The sequence below is a fragment of the Vanacampus margaritifer genome, chromosome 7 (assembly GCF_051991255.1).
Source record: "Vanacampus margaritifer isolate UIUO_Vmar chromosome 7, RoL_Vmar_1.0, whole genome shotgun sequence".
NCBI lineage: Eukaryota > Metazoa > Chordata > Actinopteri > Syngnathiformes > Syngnathidae > Vanacampus > Vanacampus margaritifer.
Genome location: NC_135438.1, coordinates 3,217,666 through 3,241,657, shown reverse-complemented (window position 1 = coordinate 3,241,657; position 23,992 = coordinate 3,217,666). Strand labels below are relative to the sequence as shown.

General features: G+C 38.9%; 1 long non-coding RNA gene across 4 annotated transcripts in view; it reads left to right on the top strand.

Moving 5' to 3' along the window:
• Nucleotides 1–23,992, top strand: part of LOC144055284 (uncharacterized) — a 128,167-nt gene that overhangs the window by 74,999 nt on the left and 29,176 nt on the right. The window contains exons 3-4 of one of the 4 annotated variants that reach the window (XR_013294811.1): nucleotides 18,957–19,052; nucleotides 19,152–20,223. The exons of the other annotated variants lie outside the window; for them this stretch is intronic. This is a non-coding gene — a long non-coding RNA (uncharacterized LOC144055284). Of the gene's footprint in view, nucleotides 1–18,956; nucleotides 19,053–19,151; nucleotides 20,224–23,992 lie in introns of those variants that run through there. 4 annotated transcript variants of the gene reach the window in all.

Below are 23,992 nucleotides of genomic sequence, written 5' to 3'. Positions count from 1 at the left end.
CTATTTCGCACATTCTCAGCAAATTCGCTTAAAAAATTTCTAAACATTTGGATGGAAACCCGTCATACACTAGTAGGTTATACTGATTCATTCACATAAATTGTGGCTGCTCGAGTGGCGAAGAGAATTTTGTCTTTGTCCACGAAACTTGAAACTCAACTCCACCCCAAAAAATTTTAGAAAAATGAAATTTGGTAGACCTTTCTAAGTAGACCCCCCCCCAAAAAAAAAAAAGTCTTAAAAGGAAGGTGTGGTCTATGTTATTTATTTGGTTGTTACAACATAACCAGGGATGTGATTTTTCCGCTAATTCGCGGAATTCCGCTTTTTTTATCTCCAAAAATAAACATTTTAAATTTCCGGGGTTTTTTTTTGTTTTTTTTTTGTAGTTCATTGTGTATGCACATGACTCCGACAGATAACATCTTCTGCTATAACAAAGACATTTGTGGTATGCTCTAATATGAGTTACTTTTCATTTGGTCATGATACAATTATTTGTTCATGAAATTTGAACTCTTCAACATTATTTATGTGTTAACTTAGTAATCACATTAGTTAGATATGATGATATTCTCAGTGATAGTTTTTAAAAGCAAAGACAGTCCAATGTTTTTGAATGTGACTGATTTTGAGTTGACTAAAACTGCCATTTTATATGGGATAGTTCAATATACATTGAAAATTTATGCTGTTGTTTTGTCTATTTCTTTGTCATGTGAGTGCATTGAAAGTACTTAAAAACACGGAAAACCCATGAGCTAGCTGGGTGCCAGCGGCCCCCAGACCCCCGGCTAAATTTTCAGATAATTTCACTTTGGTCAAATCACATCCCTGCATAACTATGAGATTGATTTTTAAAAACTAATTTCCAGTTTAATACATTTTGTAGAAACTGTGTTTGGACGTACATTGTTATTTACGTGGCAACGCATTCAGTGCGTAGTGACGAAAAGCAAGGTAAAAACCTCCGGTAGCGTTCCTAAAGGGACGATCTAAACTCTTGAATGCGAGCACGACGTGGGCAAGGGTGACTCTCCCGATCGCATGTTGTCTCTTTAGGAACGCTACGAGGCTAAACTTGCTTTCTTGATATGCGTTTCATATTGCTCGGCAGAGAGCCGCCATTCTACGGCCAAATAAATGATGTACAGCAAACTTGTCATGACAGTCGGGGTTCCTGTTAAGAATTTGTGCCCCAAAAGACATATTGGTTTTGAAAGTGCCATTTTCATATATATATATATATATATTTTTTTTTTTTACCATTGCCTTCACAGACAAAGTGAACTTAGAAACTGGTCGATTGCAACTTGCAATTTGAACAGCGTTTTCTAGAGAGAGAAGCAAAGCAAAGTTTTGAGGACTTGCCTTGAAACTTAAAACTCTGAAACTCCGGAAAGGTCACATAAAAATTCAGCCCCCGAAGCCAGTTTCACTTCGCAACATGAAATTAGGTAGAAATGTCAAAATAGGCGCGCAAAAAAAAAGTCGTGCCTCAGAAATCACTGGAAGTCTGCCATTTTGGTTTGGAAGCGCCATTTTCTGGGGGCTTCTTACAAAAGCAAACGAGTCGTACAAATTTTGGTCCACCTGCTAAAATGTGAACTTTTTCCTTAGTTTTTCATTCTTCCTTGAACGCCTCTCAAACTCTTACGGGAAGGAGTGTCTTGATGGGGTCAGCGAACGCAGCGCATTGAAATTGAAGCTTATCTTGCCCCCCCCCCCCCCCCCCCTCAGATAAAGCGTGTGTCTGGAGACCACCTGAAGCCTGTCATCTTGTCTCTCATCATTGCATTGCAACGCATTTCATTCTTATCTTTGGCTGCCCTCCTTTCTCTCTCTCTCTCTCTCTCGCTCGCTCTCTCTCTCTCGCTCGCTCTCTCTCGCTCGCTCACTTCTTCTTCTTGACACTTGACTGACTAATAAATCATTCAGTGCACTTGAACATGCTCAGAGCTCGCTGGAACGGCCCCCGATGACCTCGAAATAGACTTAATGTTAACTTTCTTTTGTGTGTGTTTTTTTTTTTTTTCATCTTTTTTTCCTTCATTCATGTTGACGTGGACAAAACTCTGAGATTCACTTTGTGAGTCCAATCGGTTGTATTTGGCGCAGGTTTGCACTTGATTACTTTTTTTAAAGGTTCCATTGAAATTTTCAACAGATTTTTTTTTTTCTTAAATGTTCAAGAATCGTTTTGTTTTCAAAGATGAAATGCGAAGGTAGGATATGGTGACACGTTTTGCTCCCATTTTTTCTACAGAAAAAAAATTGCCTTTCCGAAATTCAAGATGCATTCAGGATAACAATATTTTTAGGTTTTTACAGGATAACGAAACCAAGATGTGAAAGCAAAGCACGATGTCCCAATTTTTACCTTCCTTATCTCAAAATGTCATTATTTGTCAAAACAAAAGGTCCCTGCTGACTCTTAATTAAATCCAATCCATTTAGAAGCTCAAAGATCAAATCTCAAAGCTCTATTCAGCACTCCGGCTGCCACAATTTTCCGCCGATTACTTCCTCAAACATTCCCGATTTTTTTTTTTTTCTTCTTTCTGAATGTCCCCTTTTTGAGGCTGCTTCTGTTTTTGAAATAAGCGTGGCAACAAAACAAAAAAAAGGTACCAAAATCACAATATGGATTGTGTAAATCTTTTGCCTTTGCTTGATCATTAGATTGCGACCAAAGATTGATAACAAACAAACAGTATGAGACATTTTCATTTTTTTTCTCCGAGAAACAAAAGGTTCTCACGGGGAAGGGATTGAAGCGTTTAGGGGCCAGTGGTCTACATTGCCCTCTTAAAATTGCCATGATGTCCCAAATGTAGTTATTTGCTGAACTAAATATATGAAGAACTGGGCTGGAAGATCCAATCAGTTCTATTCAGTGATCAACTGAATACTCCCTTAAACATTCCATATTTGCTTAAAAATACAAATTGATCCCAGCAATATTCCTATAACGTAAGAGGAAAGTATTCAATGACATTGGAAGGAAACGTTGAGCTGTCGTGGACTGCGAGTGGAATACAAAACCATCCCAGTTAAATGTCAAGCTCTTCGTCCCGAAGGTCACCGTAGTGGTCCGGCGGTGGTCATACGTCCGGTGCAATGATGTACAATATAAAGAGTAACCTCCAAGCGGTGATTACTTGGAGGAATATGCGGCCAAAGTTCAGGAGTCACTCGGCAGGCCGTCGTAATTCCTCAGCGGAGGTGTCACGCAACAACCTCAGCGGGACATTCGGGACAAAAGACACTAAAGCGAACCATTTATGGGTTTTAAATGGACCTTGATCTGTTGTAAAATGTTGTGGGTGGTCCAGCCAGAAGGATCACCGTTTTTGTTGGAGCTTGAAAATCCCTCGGAATTTCAATTCCTTTTTTTTTTTTTTTTTTTTTTTGAGAGCTCAGTATTGTTCATTCGGTAGTTTTACCGATTTGACATGTCATCATCATTGCTCTCTTATTTAAAAAAAAATTTTTTTTTTCATTGTCATTACTGTTTCATTCTAGTCCTGTAGGTGGCGTTATTTAATTTTGATCTGTTATAAAATGTTGTGGGTGGTCCAGCCAGAAGGATCACCGTTTTTGTTGGAGCTTGAAAATCCCTCGGAATTTCAATTCCTTTTTTTTTTTTTTGAGAGCTCAGTATTGTTCATTCGGTAGTTTTACCGATTTGACATGTCATCATCATTGCTCTCTTATTTAAAAAAAATTTTTTTTTTTTTCATTGTCATTACTGTTTCATTCTAGTCCTGTAGGTGGCGTTATTTAATTTTGATCTGTTGTAAAATGTTGTGGGTGGTCCAGCCAGAAGGATCACCGTTTTTGTTGGAGCTTGAAAATCCCTCGGAATTTCAATTCCTTTTTTTTTTTTTTTTTTTTTTTGAGAGCTCAGTATTGTTCATTCGGTAGTTTTACCGATTTGACATGTCATCATCATTGCTCTCTTATTTAAAAAAAAAATTTTTTTTTCATTGTCATTACTGTTTCATTCTAGTCCTGTAGGTGGCGTTATTTAATTTTGATCTGTTATAAAATGTTGTGGGTGGTCCAGCCAGAAGGATCACCGTTTTTGTTGGAGCTTGAAAATCCCTCGGAATTTCAATTCCTTTTTTTTTTTTTTGAGAGCTCAGTATTGTTCATTCGGTAGTTTTACCGATTTGACATGTCATCATCATTGCTCTCTTATTTAAAAAAAATTTTTTTTTTTTTCATTGTCATTACTGTTTCATTCTAGTCCTGTAGGTGGCGTTATTTAATTTTGATCTGTTGTAAAATGTTGTGGGTGGTCCAGCCAGAAGGATCACCGTTTTTGTTGGAGCTTGAAAATCCCTCGGAATTTCAATTCCTTTTTTTTTTTTTTTTTTTTTTGAGAGCTCAGTATTGTTCATTCGGTAGTTTTACCGATTTGACATGTCATCATCATTGCTCTCTTATTTAAAAAAAAAATTTTTTTTTCATTGTCATTACTGTTTCATTCTAGTCCTGTAGGTGGCGTTATTTAATTTTGATCTGTTATAAAATGTTGTGGGTGGTCCAGCCAGAAGGATCGCCGTTTTTGTTGGAGCTTGAAAATCCCTCGGAATTACAATTCCTTTTTTTTTTTTTTTTTTTTTTAATTATTTGAGAGTTCAGTATTGTTCATTCGGTAATTTTACCGATTTGACATGTCATCATCATTGCTCTCTTTTTTTTTTTTTTTTTTTCATTTCATTTTTTTTTCATTGTCATTACTGTTTCATTCTAGTCCTGTAGGTGGCGTTATTTAATTTTGATCTGTTGTAAAATGTTGTGGGTGGTCCAGCCAGAAGGATCGCCGCTTTTGTTGGAGCTTGAAAATCCCTCGGAATTACAATTCCATATCTGAGGACGAACGCCTCAAACTTTTGTATGGCGACACGGGATCAACAAGGTAGATGAGGTTACGCGTTTTATAAAAACTTCCAGTTGCCATGACCACCATTTGATAGCTGACCACCAAGAGTTGCTAGCACAACACTAGGAGTTGCTAGCACAACACTAGGAGTTGCTAGCAACCTATTGGAGTTGCTAGTTTACCCATAAAAAATGCTAATAGAGCACCAGCTGTTGGTCACAACCCCTAAGGATTGCTACGAGAACATCAAGAATTGTAAGTGGACTAATGGGAGTTGCGAGTGGACTGCTAAAAGAGAGCAGACTAGCTTGACTTGCTATCTGGCTAGCAGGTGTTGCTAGCACCCTACTGGAGTTGCTAGTGGATGTAAAGGACAAGTTAACAGGGAACAAGGAGTTGATGGTGGAATAGTTACAGAGTTGCTAACAGACTACCAGTGACCCTATGAACTGCCGAGAGTTTTTGGAGTTGCCCGCAGACTTCTAGGAGTTGCTAGCTAAGCATGAGGAGTTGCTAATGCACTACGAGGGATTGTTAGCGGACCATGAAAAGTTGCTTACAGACCACAAGGAGTTTCTGTTTGACTGCAAACTAAGTCTAACTACCTCGGGAGCTCTGATCAGGCGTTTGTTTGTCAACTACATACTGTACTCACCTTAGCAAAAATTTGTCCCAAATCAGGGCCTCCTCTCAAATAAAAGTTTAAAAGGAACCCCGACTATCACGACAAATTTGCTCTAAATTCTTTATTTGGTTGAGAGATTCACTTTTCAAAAAAAAATTCAAATACATTTTGTCGAAACTTTATTTTGATGTACGCCGCCATTGTTATTCCGTGCGTAGTGACATTGAATGGTGGCAAGCTCTCGCTCTGCCTCGCAATGTGAAACGCATATCAAGAAAGCAAGTTTAGCGCTCGTAGCGTTCCGAAAGAAACACCCTCCCATGGGCTTTTTTTTTTTTTCAATAGGTTTTAGGTGAACTAATGAATACACATTATCACCCACATTGAAAAATAAAAAATAAATAAATAAAATATAATAAAAAAATAAAAAGGAGAGCAATGATGATGACATGTCAAATCGGTAAAATTACCGAATGAACAATACTGAGCTCTCCAGGAAAAAAAAGAATAAAAAATAAAAATAAAAAAGAAACACCCTCCACCATGCGATGTTCTCATCATTCACCGGACACATTCAAGAGTTTTGATCGTCCCTTTAGGAACGCTACGTAGGCTTAGCTTGTTTTCTTTATAGGCGTTGGTCATTTTAAAAACGACAACTACCAAATGACTCATTTTGTATTTCGATTTGCACTTCGAGGCGTGTTACGTGAGACGCAACATGTTGTGTACGCCTGACTTTTCCTATTGTCGTTTTCGTCTCCTGTGTTCTTAAAGGCAGGTGTTTATTTTCCATTCAAGCTTCACTTGCCTAAGAATATAATGATGTGTCTGCTGCGCTTGCCTTTTTAGCCTTCTTGTGAAACTACCCATGAAATAGACAAGTGGTCTCCGCTGAGAGAAGATTAAAGCTCGACTGCGGGCAAATGATGGAAAGTGCAAAGTGTGAAATGATATTTTATTTTTTTTCCTGTACAGCACTCTCATCAACGCTTATGTTTTTTTTTTGCTGACATTTTAAGCCATCACCTAAGACGCCGCTTCAGGGAACACAGTTTACGTGACTCCATTTCAATTGTACTCTTAATAACTAAATCAACAATTGTATTGATTTTTTATTTTTTTTTTTATATATATATAGATTTTCTACACAGCGTACATGCAGCCCTCACAGTCAGACCAACAAATCCTTTAATAGCGACGATAGCAAGTAAACAATCGAGCATTGTGATTGTGTCTTGGTGAAGCAACATGTGGCTCAACGTAATAAGAGTAAATACACGTACGAGTAAGAGTGTATGTTACGTTATAATTATTTTATAATAATAATATTTTATAATAATAATAATAATAATTATAATAATAATAATAATTATTATTATAATATTTTTTTTTTACTCAATTACTCAAATAAATGTAACTAAGTAAATTACTACCTCCATCACCACCTCCGTTTGCAGGACGCATATACATAAACAAACAACCAATCACTTCCACACTATTTCACGATTTCACTTTTATTATACAAGAGGAAAGCAATATTGAGCAAATCTTTGTTTTTATTGGCCTCTAAGGATGATATAGAGTAAGACTTCATACCAAATCTTATGGCGGGGCAGTGCACAGTAAAAGTCAATATCCGCTTGCACGCCGCATTATGGCTGCTGTCAATCAAACTGGCTGACAAAAAGAATGGCGATGGCCAGTATGCGACCTCTGGAAAATTGCCTCGGGTGCAAGTCAAAAGTGTCTGAACTGCTTGACATTCACGCCACACAATCCACGGATCATCGTTTAATATCAACTTTGATGCCATGTTATGCCCACGTGAGATGGTTCGGCCTAAAAAAAAAAAAAAAAGACGAGCAAATGAGCGCCATCCGTCTGTGAAGAATGCCGGCTTCCGATTGGGCGAATTTCCCAGTGGGAGTTCGGCAAAAGGGCTGCTTCGAAGCAAAATGGCTTCCCGTTCAATACTTGGACATGGAGATAATATTTCCATCGTCTTCAAGTGTCTTCCTATGATGGACATGACCACCACATTTCTTGCCAATGGGGGAATTTTTATCTCCCTTTCTCGGCCACGCCTTTGATGGAATTCACCCTTAAAATTGCTACTTCAGCCCAAAATGGCTGACTTCATCTTCACTTGAGACTTTCTCTTTGGTCCATCCAATTTCATGTGTGTCATGGGATACGTTATAAAAAAAAAATCATCATCATTTCCTGGTCCAAGGTTTTTGGACATAATCAGTCTTCTATACATAGACTAAATAGCACACAGCAGACCTCCACCAAGGCCAAATGAAACAAATCAAAACAACACGCCTCACATGTTTGACAAGCCAGACATTTTGTGTGTTCTTGAGGCTCAAATATGACAACAAAAAAAACCACACTTAAGAGTTAAAAGGTAAATACTGAGTCAGAAGTAGCAAATCCAGGTCCAGAAAGTAAAAACCCTGCCACAGTTTGGCTTCAGCCCCTGATGCTAGCTAGCTAGCTAGCTAGCTAGCTCGCTATCTCCCAAGCAGGTAAACGAGCATCATAGGAGCAAGCTATGGAGCTAGCTAGCTAGCTCGCTATCTCCCAAGCAGGTAAACGAGCATCATAGGAGCAAGCTATGGAGCTAGCTAGCTAGCATCTGGGGCTAAAGCTAAACTGTGGCAGGTTTTTTACTTTTTGGACCTGGATTTGCCACTTAGATTTTTTTATAGCAAAATTGCAAGGTTACAATTATGTTTGTGATCATGAGGTCCGCCGGTTTAAGTGTAAAAAAATATATAAATATGTGTTGATGAAGCACTATGTAGCCTGTTAGCCAGTAATATTCTCGTATGCTATTTTCCAAGTAAGCTATAATTAATTGTGTTTGCTACCACGATGACTACTTTTTGCTCCTCTATTTGGGAAAAGTCCACATTTCTCCTTTTCTGTCTTAGCATAAGCCAGTCTCAAAGGCAAGTATTTATTGTGTCTGGCACACGGTTCACATAGTTTCCCCGTGAGGTGCCATAAGGAATGTGCTGGATGAAGGTCAAAAAAACTCTCAGCATTATTTCTATTTCATTTGAAGAAGGAAAAAAAAAATGATGGAATGCGGCAAAAGAATTTAAAACCGGGAGAGCAGATGATAGTTGACTACATTTGCAATGGAGAGAGGAATGCCCACTGGGTTCGAGGCTGTGCTGTATGTTTGTGGATTGTTTCAGCATAAATAGGCATGGCAACATCATATGAATCCGCAATCATATGCAATATTTGTCAATGCGAGTCCTTCAGTAGTGCGTCGTGGAAAGTAAAGAAAAATGTGCAGCCAATCAATCTGGAACCACAAACTTGAGTCAGTGAACCGATTCAACCAAATTGTCCGAATCAGCGCCGTTTCCAACAATGCTCCATGGTTGGTTTTCCCGCTTTTGTTACCCGTTATGTGATCTAGCGAGTGACAATCGAGCTCAGCCGTTCGGCGTCTTTCGCCGTGCCTGAACGGTGTCTAATGAAGCCTGGTTTCTTCTGGATTGTTCGGCGAGTCAAACCGAGGGCAAAGACGAAAAAACGCGCTGGAGCATTTGGAGTTCTGCTGGTGCTAATTGGCCACATTGTCTGATTGTTACTGCGTGCGAGACGTCAAACACCAGAACGAAGCGCTTCGTTCTTTTGACACTTTTTTCCCCGTTGCAGCTGCGGGCTGTTCGCGAGCTCGTCGAGAAACTCGAGTGTATTAGTTTTAATTAGCCAGGTAACGAGGTGAGATCCCACTTCTGATACCGACGTGGCGAGGTCCTCGGGAGAATATGCCAATGATGTCAGAGTTAGTAGATTAAAAACTAAAAGGCAGTTTTTTTGTGTACTTTCTAGTGTGTGTGTGTGTGTGTGTGTCTAATGCTGTGGGCTGTTTGGAATAAACAGATGCCACCGTCATGTTTGTCTTTCACATCGCGCAGAGGAAGAATATGAGTCAAGCTCACACTGCAGGAATGGTGCCGGGTAGCATGTAGCATTAACACCATGACACTTCATTACCGATATCGAGGAGTGTGTTTTGTGTTTTCTTCACGACTTGAGGCTTGCTTGCGACTTGCACATTTGTGACTCACTTAGTAAATCTTATAAAGCCGTTAAATCGAGCCACTAAACCGTTACAACAGAATCATCAGCAGAACAACTGTCAGAGAACCGATACAATGGAATCATAGGAAGTTTTGCGAGTCGATAAATCAGCAAGACTAACTCGAGCCAGTTACAGTAAGTGGCAGTACTCAATCGTTTGACTCTTCACTTTTTGACGAGATTATACACCTCAAGTCACTTCATGGATATGACAGAAGCTTTGAGTCTGCTGTGTTTCTGGAAAGTCCACCAACTTGAGACCAATAAAACTAACTCGAATCAGTAAGGCCTCGTTCAGACTGACAGCCCAAATCCGATTTTTCACAAATCACAAGAAATCCGATTTTTCACAAATCACAAGAAATCGTTTTTTTTCACAAATCACAATAAATCCGATTTTTCACAAATCACAAGAAATCCGATTTTTCACAAATCACAAGAAATCCGATTTTTCACAAATCACAAGAAATCCGATTTTTCACAAATCACAAGAAATCCGATTTTTCACAAATCACAAGAAATCCGATTTTTCACAAATCACAAGAAATCGTTTTTTTTTTCACAAATCACAAGAAATCCGATTTTTCACAAATCACAAGAAATCCGATTTTTCACAAATCACAAGAAATCCGATTTTTCACAAAACACAAGAAATCCGATTTTTCACAAACCACAAGAAATCCGATTTTTCACAAATCACAAGAAATCGTTTTTTTTTTCACAAATCACAAGAAATCAGATTTTTCACAAATCACAAGAAATCAGATTTTTCACAAATCACAAGAAATCCGATTTTTCACAAATCACAAGAAATCAGATTTTTGCGGGACGGATTGAAACCACATGCGGGAGGTAGTTTCATATCCGATTTGGACAAAATGCGTCTCAGTCTGATCAGCTCGAAAAACACGGATTTGACTGTCCGTAACGTGCAAAACCAATGTGCCCGCGCTGTCAATATCCAATCGGTTCGCTGCCCGGCTTTTTCCTCGAATCGCTCGCCTCGACGGCTGCACTGCCCCGTCGGTTCCTGTCATGCTCAAGCGGAAATACAGTAACAGTTTATCTTAATTGCGTTGAAGCCGGTCTCGCTACCCCATCAGATCGTCACATAGTGCCCGGTCATAGGCATAGATATATGGTCGTTAAAAATAAATAGAATAAAGAAAAACGCTTAAACGCGCTTGCGAGGAACGGGAAGTACGAAGCGGTAAACAGCGTCTCATGACGTCAGTCTGAACGGGGCCAGATCGGATTTGGACACTTGCTAAAAACAATCTGGACAGTCGGAACCTAAAAGGAAGGAGGAATCCGATTTGCCTGCAGTCTGAACGCAGCTTCAATCAATGCTTACATCAATTCAGTGAAACGACATGATTGATTCAAGTCAGGGAATCGATACGACCAAATCATTTGAGTCTAAATCAAAGCACAACAACTCGATTATTTGTGTCAGTGTTGTTTTTGGAAGGTCCGCTAAAACTGTCTTTCATGAGTCTTTTGTGTTTCCGACCAGCCTACTAACTCAGTCATAAGTCATAATTGATACGGGCCAAATTGGGGCGAACGTTTTTGGATGTTGTTGAAAGTAGCGAATGCGTGCTCCCGTCAGGGTTCGTCAGTGTTCATTCAATGTCGCAAACGTTTGCCAAATGTTCTCCACATGTTCACCAACAGTTTTAATGTTGTCTTTTTGACGCAAGGAAATTTTTTGAACATGTTCAAAATCTGCCAAATTTCTGCAGAAGGTTTGGCTAACGTTTGCAACCTTGAACAAACCCCCGACTAGACCTCAACATTCGCTACATTGTTCTCACTTCAGTGGGATACGGGCTTTAACTTGAGTCTGTGAAACCAAACAATCGAATCGGTAAGAGTTGGTTGCCAATCAAGTAAATCATCCAAATTTTGGGGTAATTTGGCTAATTTGAGTCAGTGGATTATTAAAACCAAATTGACCTTAGTGTTGTATTTAATACTTAATGAAGTGTCCAAAACATTCATAAAGCAGTACTTACCCGCCGAGCCCAAGATTCAACGTCTCTCTCACAGAACTTTCAAGGTCAAAAGGGTTACAGGCGGCTCTTCAAGATGGCAATCGAGCTTCCAGGAAAAGGCGCTTATATATATTTTTTTTTTACCCTCTTTTTTAAATCTCCTGAAGGTGTCTCGCCTGGAGAAGAAGCTTAAGATGAAGATGTAATATTATCACCGCGGGACACCCCAATCTGCTTTAGTGATTCCGTGACCCACATTTGCACACCGGGATTGGCTTTATTTTTAGCTTTAAAAAAAAAAAAAAAAAAGGCTGTGCAAGTGTGTGAGCACAAGGCCAGATGGAGTCAAAAGTAAAAAAAAAAAAAAAAAAAAAATCATTCAATATTCAGCAAAAGTTCAGGATGGAGTGAAAAACTCATTTTGGAGTGAGGCGGTTTTAAAGGGAATCGGAAAATCGGCGGAGTAGGGATGCCTTATAAGCTCATCATTACATTCAAGAAACGCCAAATTGGCCCTCAAATCGACACATTCAACTTCAAACATTGTAGCATCGGGGCTACATTTTCAATACAGTACTGTCATTCCTTTTTATATGTCGAGTCATCAAACTTCGCTGCCATGAAATTTCTACCTACAGTGACAAAAACTCTTTCGCAATTCGGTGTTGTCCATCTATCTAGTATACGTTGTTCAAATTTGGTAGCATTTAAACCAAATTTCTAGGAGGACCAATTGACCCTAAAATAGCTGACCTGTGTCTTTTTCATGCCTGCTTTCTTGAGAATTTGTTTCAAGTTGATCAATTATCACTTTCAAATGTGCTTTTGGAACAGTTTCAGCCCCATCTAGTTTTTGCACGTTTAATATTGTCAATGTCATATTTTTGTGAATTTGAAGAGGGAAATGCCTTGAACGTTATCGTGAAAACTCAGCTGGCGTCATCCAAAAGAAGCAGGCAGATCTCAGAGGCACTGCAGCGCTTTTTTAAGTTGTAGGAAACCTGAAAAAAGAAGGCCAAAAAAAAAAAAAAGGTCAGACAATCAGAGTGGCTGAAAAAAGTGCATCCGGCACAGCTCGCGGTGACGATCAATTTCGGAGGGCAAGACTTTCTCGCTCGCTGTCAAATAATCCCTTTAACCTACTTTCAACCTCAGCGCAATTTCATCTCCCGACTGCTGAGCGTACTTTCGACATCCCATTTTTCACGCTGCTTTTTGAAAATATGTTTTAACAATTCCGTTAGCTTCATTTCTATGCTTATTACGCCATAGAAAATGACTGAAGCCAGTTCACAGGCACAAAGTTTGTTCCACGAGACTTCTGGTCCACTAGCAACTCCTGCTAGTCAATTAGGAACTCCTGGTCTGGTATCAACTTCTAGTAGTCTGCTAGCAACTCTTAGTCCACTAGTAAACCCTGATGGTCCACTCGCAATTCTTTGTGTTCCGCTAGAGATTTCTAGCCCACTAGCGACTCTTACTAGTCCGCTACCAACTCCTGGTTGTCCATCCAGTAGCAACTTCTGGGGGTCTGCCAACAACTTCTGGGGGTCCCCTATCAACTCCTGGTGGTCCAGGATGAACTCAGAATAGTCTGAGTTCTGTATGCTAGCCAGCTACTACCTAGTAGTCTGAGTAGCCTCTCCTGGTGGTCCATTACCTACACATAGTAGTCTGCTAGCAACTACTTGTAGTCCGCTAGCAATTCTTTGAGATTTCTTGCCCACTAGCGACTCTTACTAGTCCTCTACCAACTCCTGGTTGTCCATCCAGTAGCAACTTCTGGGGGTCTGCCAACAACTTCTGGGGGTCCCCTATTAACTCCTGGTGGTCCAGGATGAACTCAGAATAGTCTACTAGCAACTCCTAGTTGACAACTTGTAAAGACTAATATGCGAGAAACTCCTGGTCTTCTGCTAGATGGTAGTCCGCTAGCTAGCCCTAGAGGTCCGCTAGCGACTTCTAATAGTTTTTTTGTATGCTCGCGACTTCTGGTGGTCTGTTAGAACATCCTAGTAGTCTGAGAAGCTTCTCCTGGTGCTCCATTACCTACACAGTAGTAGTCTGCTAGCAACTACTTGTAGTCCGCTAGCAATTCTTTGAGATTTCTTGCCCACTAGCGACTCTTACTAGTCCTCTACCAACTAATGGTTGTCCATCCAGTAGCAACTTCTGATGGTCTGCCAACAACTTCTGGGGGTCCCCTATCAACTCCTGGTGGTCCAGGATGAACTCAGAATAGTCTACTAGCAACTCCAACTACTAGCCTCTCCTTGTTGTCCGTTACCTACACATAGTCGTCTGCTAGCAACTACTTGTGGTCCGCTAGCAATTTCTAGTGGTCTGCTAGCAACTACTTGTGGTCCGCTAGCAATTTCTAGTGGTCTGCTAGCAACATGTAGTGGTTGCATAGCAGCTCCTCGTTAGTCCGTTTTGCAAATCCTGGTGGTCAGCATCTGATCTGCAAGCAACTCCCAGTAGTCTGCTAGTAATTCCTAGTGGTTTGCTAGCATCTTATGCTAGTCATTAGTATGCTAGCGACTTCAGCGGAGTAGAAAATTCCTGTCCGTCATACAGTAAACTTTTGTTGGTCTTGAGCAACTCCCGACGAATGGTTTATGGGCCGCTGTTTGTAAGCTAGCAACTTGTGAGCACCTCTGTTATGTATTTCATCTTTTTTTTTTTTTTAATCAAGTTCTCTATCAGGCAACCTTCTTTTTAATCCTGACAGTAATCCATCAGGATCTTGCACAAAGCATCCGTGTGAATATCCACGTGCTTTACTTGTTCCATAATAGGAGGAGATAGGACGGGTCAGCGCCAGGTCACGAGACATCGTCAAGGCAAAAGGTTTAACGTTATCTCCGTATGTTAATGAAGGCAAAATCCTCTCGCATGGGAAATATTGACAAAAGTCATGTAACGTTCCCATCGGATCAAAAGCATATTGAGTACATCCAGTTGGGATTTAAAGAACCAAACATACGTTTTCTCCTTTTTTTTTTTCTGGCGAGCTCAGTATTGTTCATTCGGTAATTTTACCGATTTGACATGTCGTCATCATTGCTCTCTCTTTATTTTATTTTATTTTATTATTTTACGGTTTTGTAAACAAAGACCAGTGAACCCAACATACATTTTTGTAAACAGACAATTTAAGTCTTCAATCGCAGTCTTCAATTGTAATATATTGACTGTATTTTGTAAATAAAGACAAAACGTGCGTTTCTTTTTAGTGGCGCAATTTCGTGTTCAATGAAACCAATGCACTTTTTTTTGTCATCAAAGTTGTTTTTCTCCTAAAGAACATTGAAATGAGATCCAAATGAGGTTTCCTGTTGTTGCTATTTTGGCATCGCCTTCAGACCGACGACGTTGGGAAGCATCTTGAGCGCTGCGAGGTTCGAGGGGGTTTTATGTGCGTAATAAGTGGCGGCTAATGACTAGCCTGCTAATGTTGATGACCAAGCGGCGCGATAACATCTGGCTCTTTAACCGTTTGTGCGCGCCGGCTCTTTAAATATCAAGCCAATTACTGTTACGGCCTCGACTGTGATTTACTGTCACATCCTGCCGTTGGTGATGAACCGTTACGAGTGCGTGCTTAGCCAAATTAACGTTTGAAGAAAAAAAAAATAATCCAGCATTTCAGACATTTGAGCTTTTATTGGATAGCCTTGATATTTCCGGGTACGAGTACACTCCATCTACTAATACAAGGACAATTTCAGCATACTATTAGAAAGAAGTACATGTTACTAGTGAGGCTAAATTGTGCTGCGTGTTACTAGTGACATCAATTCTACTAGTTGTTATTGCTACATGCTAGTGCACTTGCGATGCCTCGCTAGTAGCTATGGCTAAACAATGAATGTAATTCAAATCAAAATCAAAATGTAGTCGAATCCATTTTTTCTACATTTGCATATACAGTATAAATAGGGTCTAGATAAGTGACCTTGAAAAGGACCTTTAAAAAAAATCACAATCGAAATATGGAGGAATAAATAGCGATTTGATTCTTTTTTTCAAAATTGTTCAACCCTGCTCGTAACTTACAGTTGTCCTATTAGTGTGCAGAAATGTTATGCAGAAAGAAAACTTTACTAGTAGCAAGACAAAGTTGTTAGGATGGATATCAACTAGGGATCAGCGAGTACCGATACCAGGTAAAAAAAATAAATAACTAAAAATAATAATTATAAAAAAAAAAAAAAGGGAGAACAATGATGATGACATGTCAAATGATCAATACTGAGCTCTCCCCAAGAAAAAAAAAGAAGAAGAAAAAAAAAAAAGTATCGGTATCGGGCTGATACCGGGCTTTATTTCAAGGTATCGGTGCTCGCGACGAGAGGGCTACAAGAACTACAAATAAGGAGAATATTAAATTGCCACTATTTGATTTTGTGCACTTTTAAGACAAAATCCGATATTGAGATATACGGTACTGGTCTTCCTTTAAAAAGATCTGCCATACCAAATATCAAAATTTATAGAAACATGGTCTACGTATATAGAATTTGTGAACCTAATTCTGGTTACTTAATTCTGCCTGTTAGCGAGAGCCACCACATCGTGATAACTTACATTGATGTTTCTGCATTTGGCAATTTATTATTATATTATATATTATTAGTATGGGATTTTTTTTTAATGGGCTTTAGGTGAACTGATGAATACACACACGCTCGCACGCACACACGCACGCACATACACATACTCACCCACATACAAAAATATATATATATATATATATATATATATATATATGAGTGTGTATATGTATATATATTTAAAAAAAAACATTTATTAATTTTTTTTTAATTTAATTTGTTTTTTAAAAAAAAGGAGAGCAATGATGATGTCAAATCGAATGAACAATACTGAGCTCTCCTGAAAAAAGAAAAAAAAAAGATCTGCCATTGTTTTGTTTTTTTAGAGGGTGGGCAGGAGGATTTTATGTATCAAAATTTACTAGCGGTATTGGTATCAGTCACTACTCAAGAGTTGAATACTCATACTGGTATCGGTCTGAAAAAAAGTGGTATCGAACATCCCGAATGTTAAGGATATCAAATCAATGCTTTTTATGAAGCTGAAGGTTGAACTAGGAAGCCAAAAGTAGCACTCGTGGTGGGAAAACCATTACTAAGAAGATACAGTACAGATACTAGTACACTGAAGAAATGGTTAAATGGCTTTGCTACATGTTTTTTTTTTTTTTTTTTATCATGATCAACCGTTTGCATAGTCATATAAAATGTGCACTATGATTGCATTTTGCTAACAGGAAATGACGATTGTGCGTATCTAACGCGGTGCTGTCGTCTGCATCTAAAAACAAAATGTTGAGACACTTCTTTAAATCCAGATATATCTTGCCAAACAAAATCAAGAGACACACAGGACAAGGCGACATAAAAAGACACGCACACACACAAAAAAAGCAGCGTTGTGTTGTTGACATCCAGCAAAGCGGACTTCCAGCGATCTTCGCGGAGTCCCGGGCGAGGCTGTCGAGACCGGAATACAAACGTTGTGTAGCGGTCACGCACGCGCTAGCAACAACACGTTTGTCAGCAGGCCGCGCGCGCTCTCCCGAGGCTGATGTTGTCGGGGAAGGTCTGAAGATGGGACAAATAATCAATCACGCCGCACAACAGCCGCAGGAGAAGCGCAATCGGCACAGAAATCTTACCGCTGTGTCAAAGTGGCCCATTTTTAGCCAGGAAAACTTTCTATGTTAAAAGTAAGACGGTTACTATAAAGTAGCAAAGCGGAACCTAGCATTTGTCCGCAGATTTTTGATTTTTTTTAGTAAGCCGAGGAAGCGGCATATCATGCACGTACGTCTTCATATTTGTATGCAAATTTCTGCAGTTTTTTTTTTTTTTTTTTAGGCTAGCGAGGATTAGAAGGAATCTTGAGGATGTTTTTTTAAAATCGTTTGTCCGCAAATTTCCTGTTTTTCCTTCTTGTGGCTTTAGTGAAGTAAGAAAGCAGCATATCATGCATATTCTTCGGATTAAAGGCATATTTCTTTTCCAGAAGTTTCCTCAAGTGACTTTGCGCCCAAATTCGTAAGCGTATTTGCGCTTCTTTTTGCGCTTCTTTTTGCGCTTCTTTTTGCTCTTCTTCACTTTAGAGTCACACAACATTCACTGCCTTTACCAAAAGGGGGGGGGGGGAGACTTTCCATCTTTTTCCTTCCAGTGCAAAGTGTAGTATACAGAAAAAAAATGTATTTCCACTCATGTATATTTTTAGTGTTGTCACTAACCACTATTTAAAAAATCGAGTCGCCTATCGATTAATCGACTAATCACCCCGGCCCAATTTTTAAAAAAAAAAAAAAAATTATTTTATTTATTTTTTAAGTCGACTAAATTTGAACATGAGTTGAATTTAGTGGATACAAATACTCATTTTTCCTTATCTTCTGCACACATATGCACATGTTACACACACCAACAAAATTAGCCTATGCTTAACGATTGACAATCGCGATTAGCATTAGCCCTCAACAAACTCACCTACAATGGCCACTGACGCAGCACGCTAACGGGACGGACGGCACACGCGCACAGAAAGGTTTTTCAAAGAACTTACTTCATGCTGCCAAGATCCCGTGCCGTCACCCCTGATGTATTTCTTTGGTTCCATCCCAATCAAATCCATAAACGTCACAAAGTGAGGTCGTCAATAAATTCATTGGAGCACTTTTATTTATTTTGCGATTTTTGACGCGGATTGTTTTGTTACAAACATAAGATTATGTAGCGATGCTAATTTTCTCCCTTTTCAGTCTAAAGAAACTGTAAGAAGCATCTTAGTTAGTGGTGGTAAAAATATGTTTTTTTAAAATAGTTTCCATGCATGCATTTTTGCGTCGACCAATTTTTGTGGTCGACCCGACCGACTTGGTCGACTTTTTTTTCTCCGGCCCAAAATATTTTGTCCCCTTTTTCGTGTTTAGTGAAATGTAACGGCATGTCATGCATGGCCTTGACTTTTGAAGCATATTTACATGGTACTAACGTCATGTGACACAATGGCCCATTTTTCTGCATTTGTGTACATTTTGGCCTTTTTTTTTCTAACTTCAAGTGAGGCATTGCAGCATATCATGCAGTGTCAGTAATCATCTATTTTGCACTACTGATTTTGAAAGGATCGGTGGTTTGATAGGAGGATCCAGAGGCTTTTGCCGTTTGCCGGGAAATGATGCCGGTGACGATCTCGCAAGTCTTTTGTGTATCCACAAAAGCAGCCGAGCGCGCCGCATTTGTGAATTCTCTCTTTCACTATTTCATTTGCTCTTTGCCAGGATGCAGCCGGACGAATCGAATTACAGCCCCCAAAAAAGCCGCGCTCACCAGGTCGGACGAATCTCATCAAATGAAGAATTTGGGAAGGGGGGAAGGTGCGTCGGGGGGGGGGGGGGGGGGGGTGTAGGCGGAGATACCTTTTACACAAACAAATAAATTGAATTCCTTGTTTGTGCGTATCTGTCTTTTCTCAGCCGGGAGATGAAGAAGATAGATTTCCCTGCGCTGTAAAAGGTTCCGTTGGACAAATCCGACTGAATGACTCCAAAAGTGATTTATTGTTGCTGAAAAGTTTCAATACGATGTTTATCTGTGAAGGGAAAAAAAAAAGCTTGAAATATTCAATGTAAGTAAACAAAACGCCTCCCGTGTTAACATGACATCACGTATGTCGCTTCTTCTGCTGTATATTTTATTGCCCACCAGCGAATGGTTAGCAGTCTGCGAAAAGTACTTTTTCGAACCCGTCCCCTGGTGCAAAAAAAGGTATGGCACCACTAATCGAACTCAACCACACACACAAAAAAAGTCATCTTAAAAGTCCAACTTATTACTTGCATCTTGTTTACGGTTGTCTGTTTTCCTCCCTTACTGATTCGATTTTTGCTCTCGATGACAGCTTTCTCATTTTGTGCTGCCCGACTTTTTGATTGCAACTTTTTGGCGCAAAAACCTCGCGGGTGCTCGAGCAGGCTTTGTGTGAATCGTGTCCTACTCATTACTCAAGTCCTAAAGACTTGATACCGGTCTAGATTTTTATACAGTCAGCTGTAGAATAGATCTTAAAATGATGGCTTGGATCCTGAATATATTAAAGGAATGCCGATGGAATCTGCAACCTAGTAATGTTCTGACTTGGGTTATTTCATAAAGGCCAGCAAAGCAAATATGGTGCATCGGCTTTTTAGCTGATATGCTGCAAATGAATGGTATAAGATGCCAACAGAAGTGAAGTTAGCTCCAAATTTGCTTTAAAATCTTCGATAAATAGCTAACCACCCCCCCCCTCTCTCTCATATTTCAGATGAACTCTTTTAGAACATTTATATTTAAAAAAAAAATAAAATCAAAAATCATGTACTTGGGCTGTATGTTCTTATAGTAATCTGGATAAACTACATTTTATTTCTCCACTTGGCTTTTGAATGTATTAAATGATTTTTTTTTTTAATGTCTTAAATTTGTTTTCCTTTAAATGTTGCTTATATGTGACGCACATTGTGTATGAAACACGCTATATAAATAAAGCTGCCTTGCTTTGCCTCATTGGCTGCATCGCTTTTGAGTACAGCAGTGTGAAAGAAAGAATGCAAAATGGATTCACACTAATTAACTCATTTGCTCCCAAAAACGTATAAAAACGTTCTATTTTAAATGTTGCCATGGTCATTAAAAACGTATTCATACTTTTTTTTTTTATGCTAGAGCATACAGAAGGCGTTGAGGCAGCCTCTGACCTGAAGAGGTCGCTTAAAGCAATGGTAGTTATTACAAAAAGCAGCCAGCAGGTGGCAGATGAGTATAAGAGATCAACTAGGGTCATGTTGCAACAAGTTCTTTTCAGGTTTGTGAATAATGATGAAACTTAGCTATATTCTAATGCTAATTGCTGCAAAATGGAAACAGATATAAAAAAAAAATTCCGGATGAAAGAAGAGACTCATGTTTTTTTTTTTTAGCAATAGAACACAATATTCTGTGGGCCTTGCAAAATCAGTCAAAATCCAGTAAAACAGCCGGGAGCGAAGGGGGTTGCTTCAGTGAAAATGGCTGCGAGGGAATGAGTTAAGAGTAAGTATGCATCATATATGTTGTCATTGTTTTAGTCGTTATGCTAGTAGCGTATTTCAAACACAGCCACAGCCTTGTAATGGCTTTTTTCCTTTTACATTTCTTCTATTATTTTCGTCCTTTTATTCATCTCTCAAACTGCTGCTGCGCCTTTTCTTTGTTTTGGAGTAGACAGCTGGTAATATGAAAACACACGCACACACATACGCATTAGGTGGAGGTACATCCATCTGCGTTAAGCCTCATTATGCGTAATGACAAATCCTTCCAAACATTTTAATTGTAGCTTTTATGCTAATTTATGTCTCATTACTTTTATTCACAGACTCCATTAGAGTCGTTTTTCCGTGATTACTTTCTTTTTTTCTTTACATTTTTTTTTTCCCCTGCAGCCCTTTCAGCTCTCAATTTGTGTCACAAAAAAAACAAAACATTTTAGTGCTCTAAAGGGCCAGCTTTCATCTCCAATGGATTAAGAAGCTTTTAGGACAATTTAGAGGGGAGAGTTCAAAAGTTAAATCGTCAAATATCAAAGTAGCAAAAACAAAGATAGCCCGGTCAGTGATCGTGCTCATTTTTGTGACAGGAAGTTTTAATCTTTTGGGCAGGATACGAGCTTGGTGACATCTGGGTGGACATTTCAGCATTTTTGATGTTGGGAGCACTAAGGAGGTTGTCAAGCGTGCTGACTGATGGCAAATCGGGGGTAAACGGTGACAAATGCTCGGAAAATAGTAACTGCAAAAGTGGGAATGCTCCCGTGCCCTTTGGGGGGGGTGGGGGGGACAAATTCAAACTTTAAAAAGGGGGACGTTCGATTCAATGAAATGTCTAAAATTGTCTTTGATGTTAATAAAAATCTGTTCGTCAGTTAATGAAATGTCAAATTTGTTCCTGGCAATGTTAACATTGTTGTTGGTGTTTATGAAAATACTTTTTGGGGAAGGTTAATTGAAGAAATTGTTTTTGGTCTTTCTAAAAAAACAAGAATGTCAGGGTCGTTGAAGGTTCCCAGCTGTCTTTGATGTTTACAAAAACACAATATAACGATTCCAAAATTGTGTTTAAAACACATACGTTAGATTCAATGAAGCCAAAAAATGACTTTATTGTTAATGGAACGCGCGTGTCGAGTCCTGCAAATCTTTTCCAGTCTCTTAAATGTCTTTGATGTTTTCATGAAGTCTCTGAGTCGTCCTTGATGTACTTAATTGAAATTGTAAATTAGTTGTATTCACCTGCCCTATCGTTACCGCCTGCTCACCATGCACACCACCACCCACGACCTCCGTTCCAGCAGTTTTTATTTAAATTTTAAATTTTTTATTTTTTAACTCTTTGACTGCCAAAAACGTTAAATAACGTTTAGTAAAATCCTATGGAGGATTGCCAAAGACGTTAAAAGACGTTTGTTTCAAAACAGAGGTGAAACTAACCATTTTCTATTGTTGATTACTGAGAAACGGAATAAGGTAGAAACAAACTTTTTTTTTCTGATGAAAGATGAGAGTCCAATCTTTTATTTGGTAGTATGTGTGTTTACATAGTCCAAACACATAATTTTCTGTGGACCTTGAAAGATCAGTCAAAATGCTTAAATCGGCTGGCACCCATGGCATCCCTTTTCTGAAAACGTCTGGCAGTCAAAGAGTTATTTTTTATTTTTTGTTATTTTTTATTTATTTTATTTTTTTTAATTAAATTTTTATTTTTTTTTATTTTTATTTTATTTTTTTATTTTTTTCTGGCAGTTTTTATTAACGTCTTCATTTCCAAAGCCCGCACGACTTTTGGTTGATCTTCTTTTCAAATCAACTGGAATAAATCAATAAAGCTCACCTTACTCATCCCAATTTCGTTTAAGAAGTTCTTTTTAGCCTATCGTGAACCTTTTATTCATGTAATATATGATTTAAATATGTAAATGTTTTCTCTGCCGTCTGCAAACAGGTTGCAAATGAGAATCTGTTCTCAACTGCCCTACCTTGTTAAAAGTTTAAAAAATAATAATAATAATAAAAAAAATTAACTTATTTAATATTCATTAAAATTACACGATTGCATTCATTGACATCTCTAAATTGTCTTGGATATTGACATATACATTGTGGTCAATGACATTTCTAAATTATTTTTGATGTTTACAAAAACATACCTAAGGGAAATTGAAGACCAAATGATTGTTCTTCCTGTTTCTGAAAGCCGCGCACACATGAAGGTCCACCATTTTGTATCAAATGGAAGCGCCATCTCCTGGCTTATCTCGCTAATTTAGAAGATTTTCTAGCAAATAAAAAGGCAATTTTCTGTTAATAAATGAGATTGGCTTTTTGTTTGTTTGCAATCTAGCAACACCTAAATGTCAGTGTCAGTTTACACTTGAATCCTTTTCTCCCAGGTGTAAATTTAGCATTTTTCCAGCGTGTAGCGTCAGCTAACAAACGGCTGATGACACAATTTGAGAAAACATTTTCCCTCCCTGGAACTAATATGCAACGTGATGAACGGCTGATTTCTCAGAGGGTTTGGTTTAGTTTTCTTCTCACTTCTGACGGTTCTTCGGTGTTTGCACTTTTTATGATGATGTCAAACACACACGCGGATGTTGAATGTCCTCATTTGCGAGCAATAAATCGCACTTTAAAAGTAAACATAGAAGACAGTATGTGTTAAACCGGTATTATTGAGTGATTGAAGGTTACTGTCAATCTAAATAGAAAACAAACCCATGTACGCATTTATTTCAAGCTACATACCCTCTGCTAGCTTAATGCTAATATACGACAAGAAACACTACAGGCACAATGGCTAACAACTAGCATCTATGTTACAATAATGTTATCTATTAATCCTTCCGTACTGCCAGATCCGGGTGCTGTGCTGTGATTGGCCAGTCTGGTCAGTAGTCGAATCTTACCAAAATGTTTGTTTATGTCAGTTAGAGTACGCTGGCGCCGCCATCATGAGCGTGGAGGCGTGTCTTGCCTCTCAGGATCCGGTTGTCGTGGTAGCAACTCATATTGTGTACTGTAATTGATATCACAGAAATCAATTCCTTGGGCATAATTACAGGATGTCACCCAGCTCTCGAACCTGATGGTTACGCGGCCCACAAATGGTCAATCAAATAGTCTTGAAAAATGGGCCACCATGCCTTGCACAAGCAGAACAGTGCAATTTACCCAATTCAATATGCAGAGAAAAATGCAGATGGGAAGAAGCATAATTTGATATAATGGCAGGC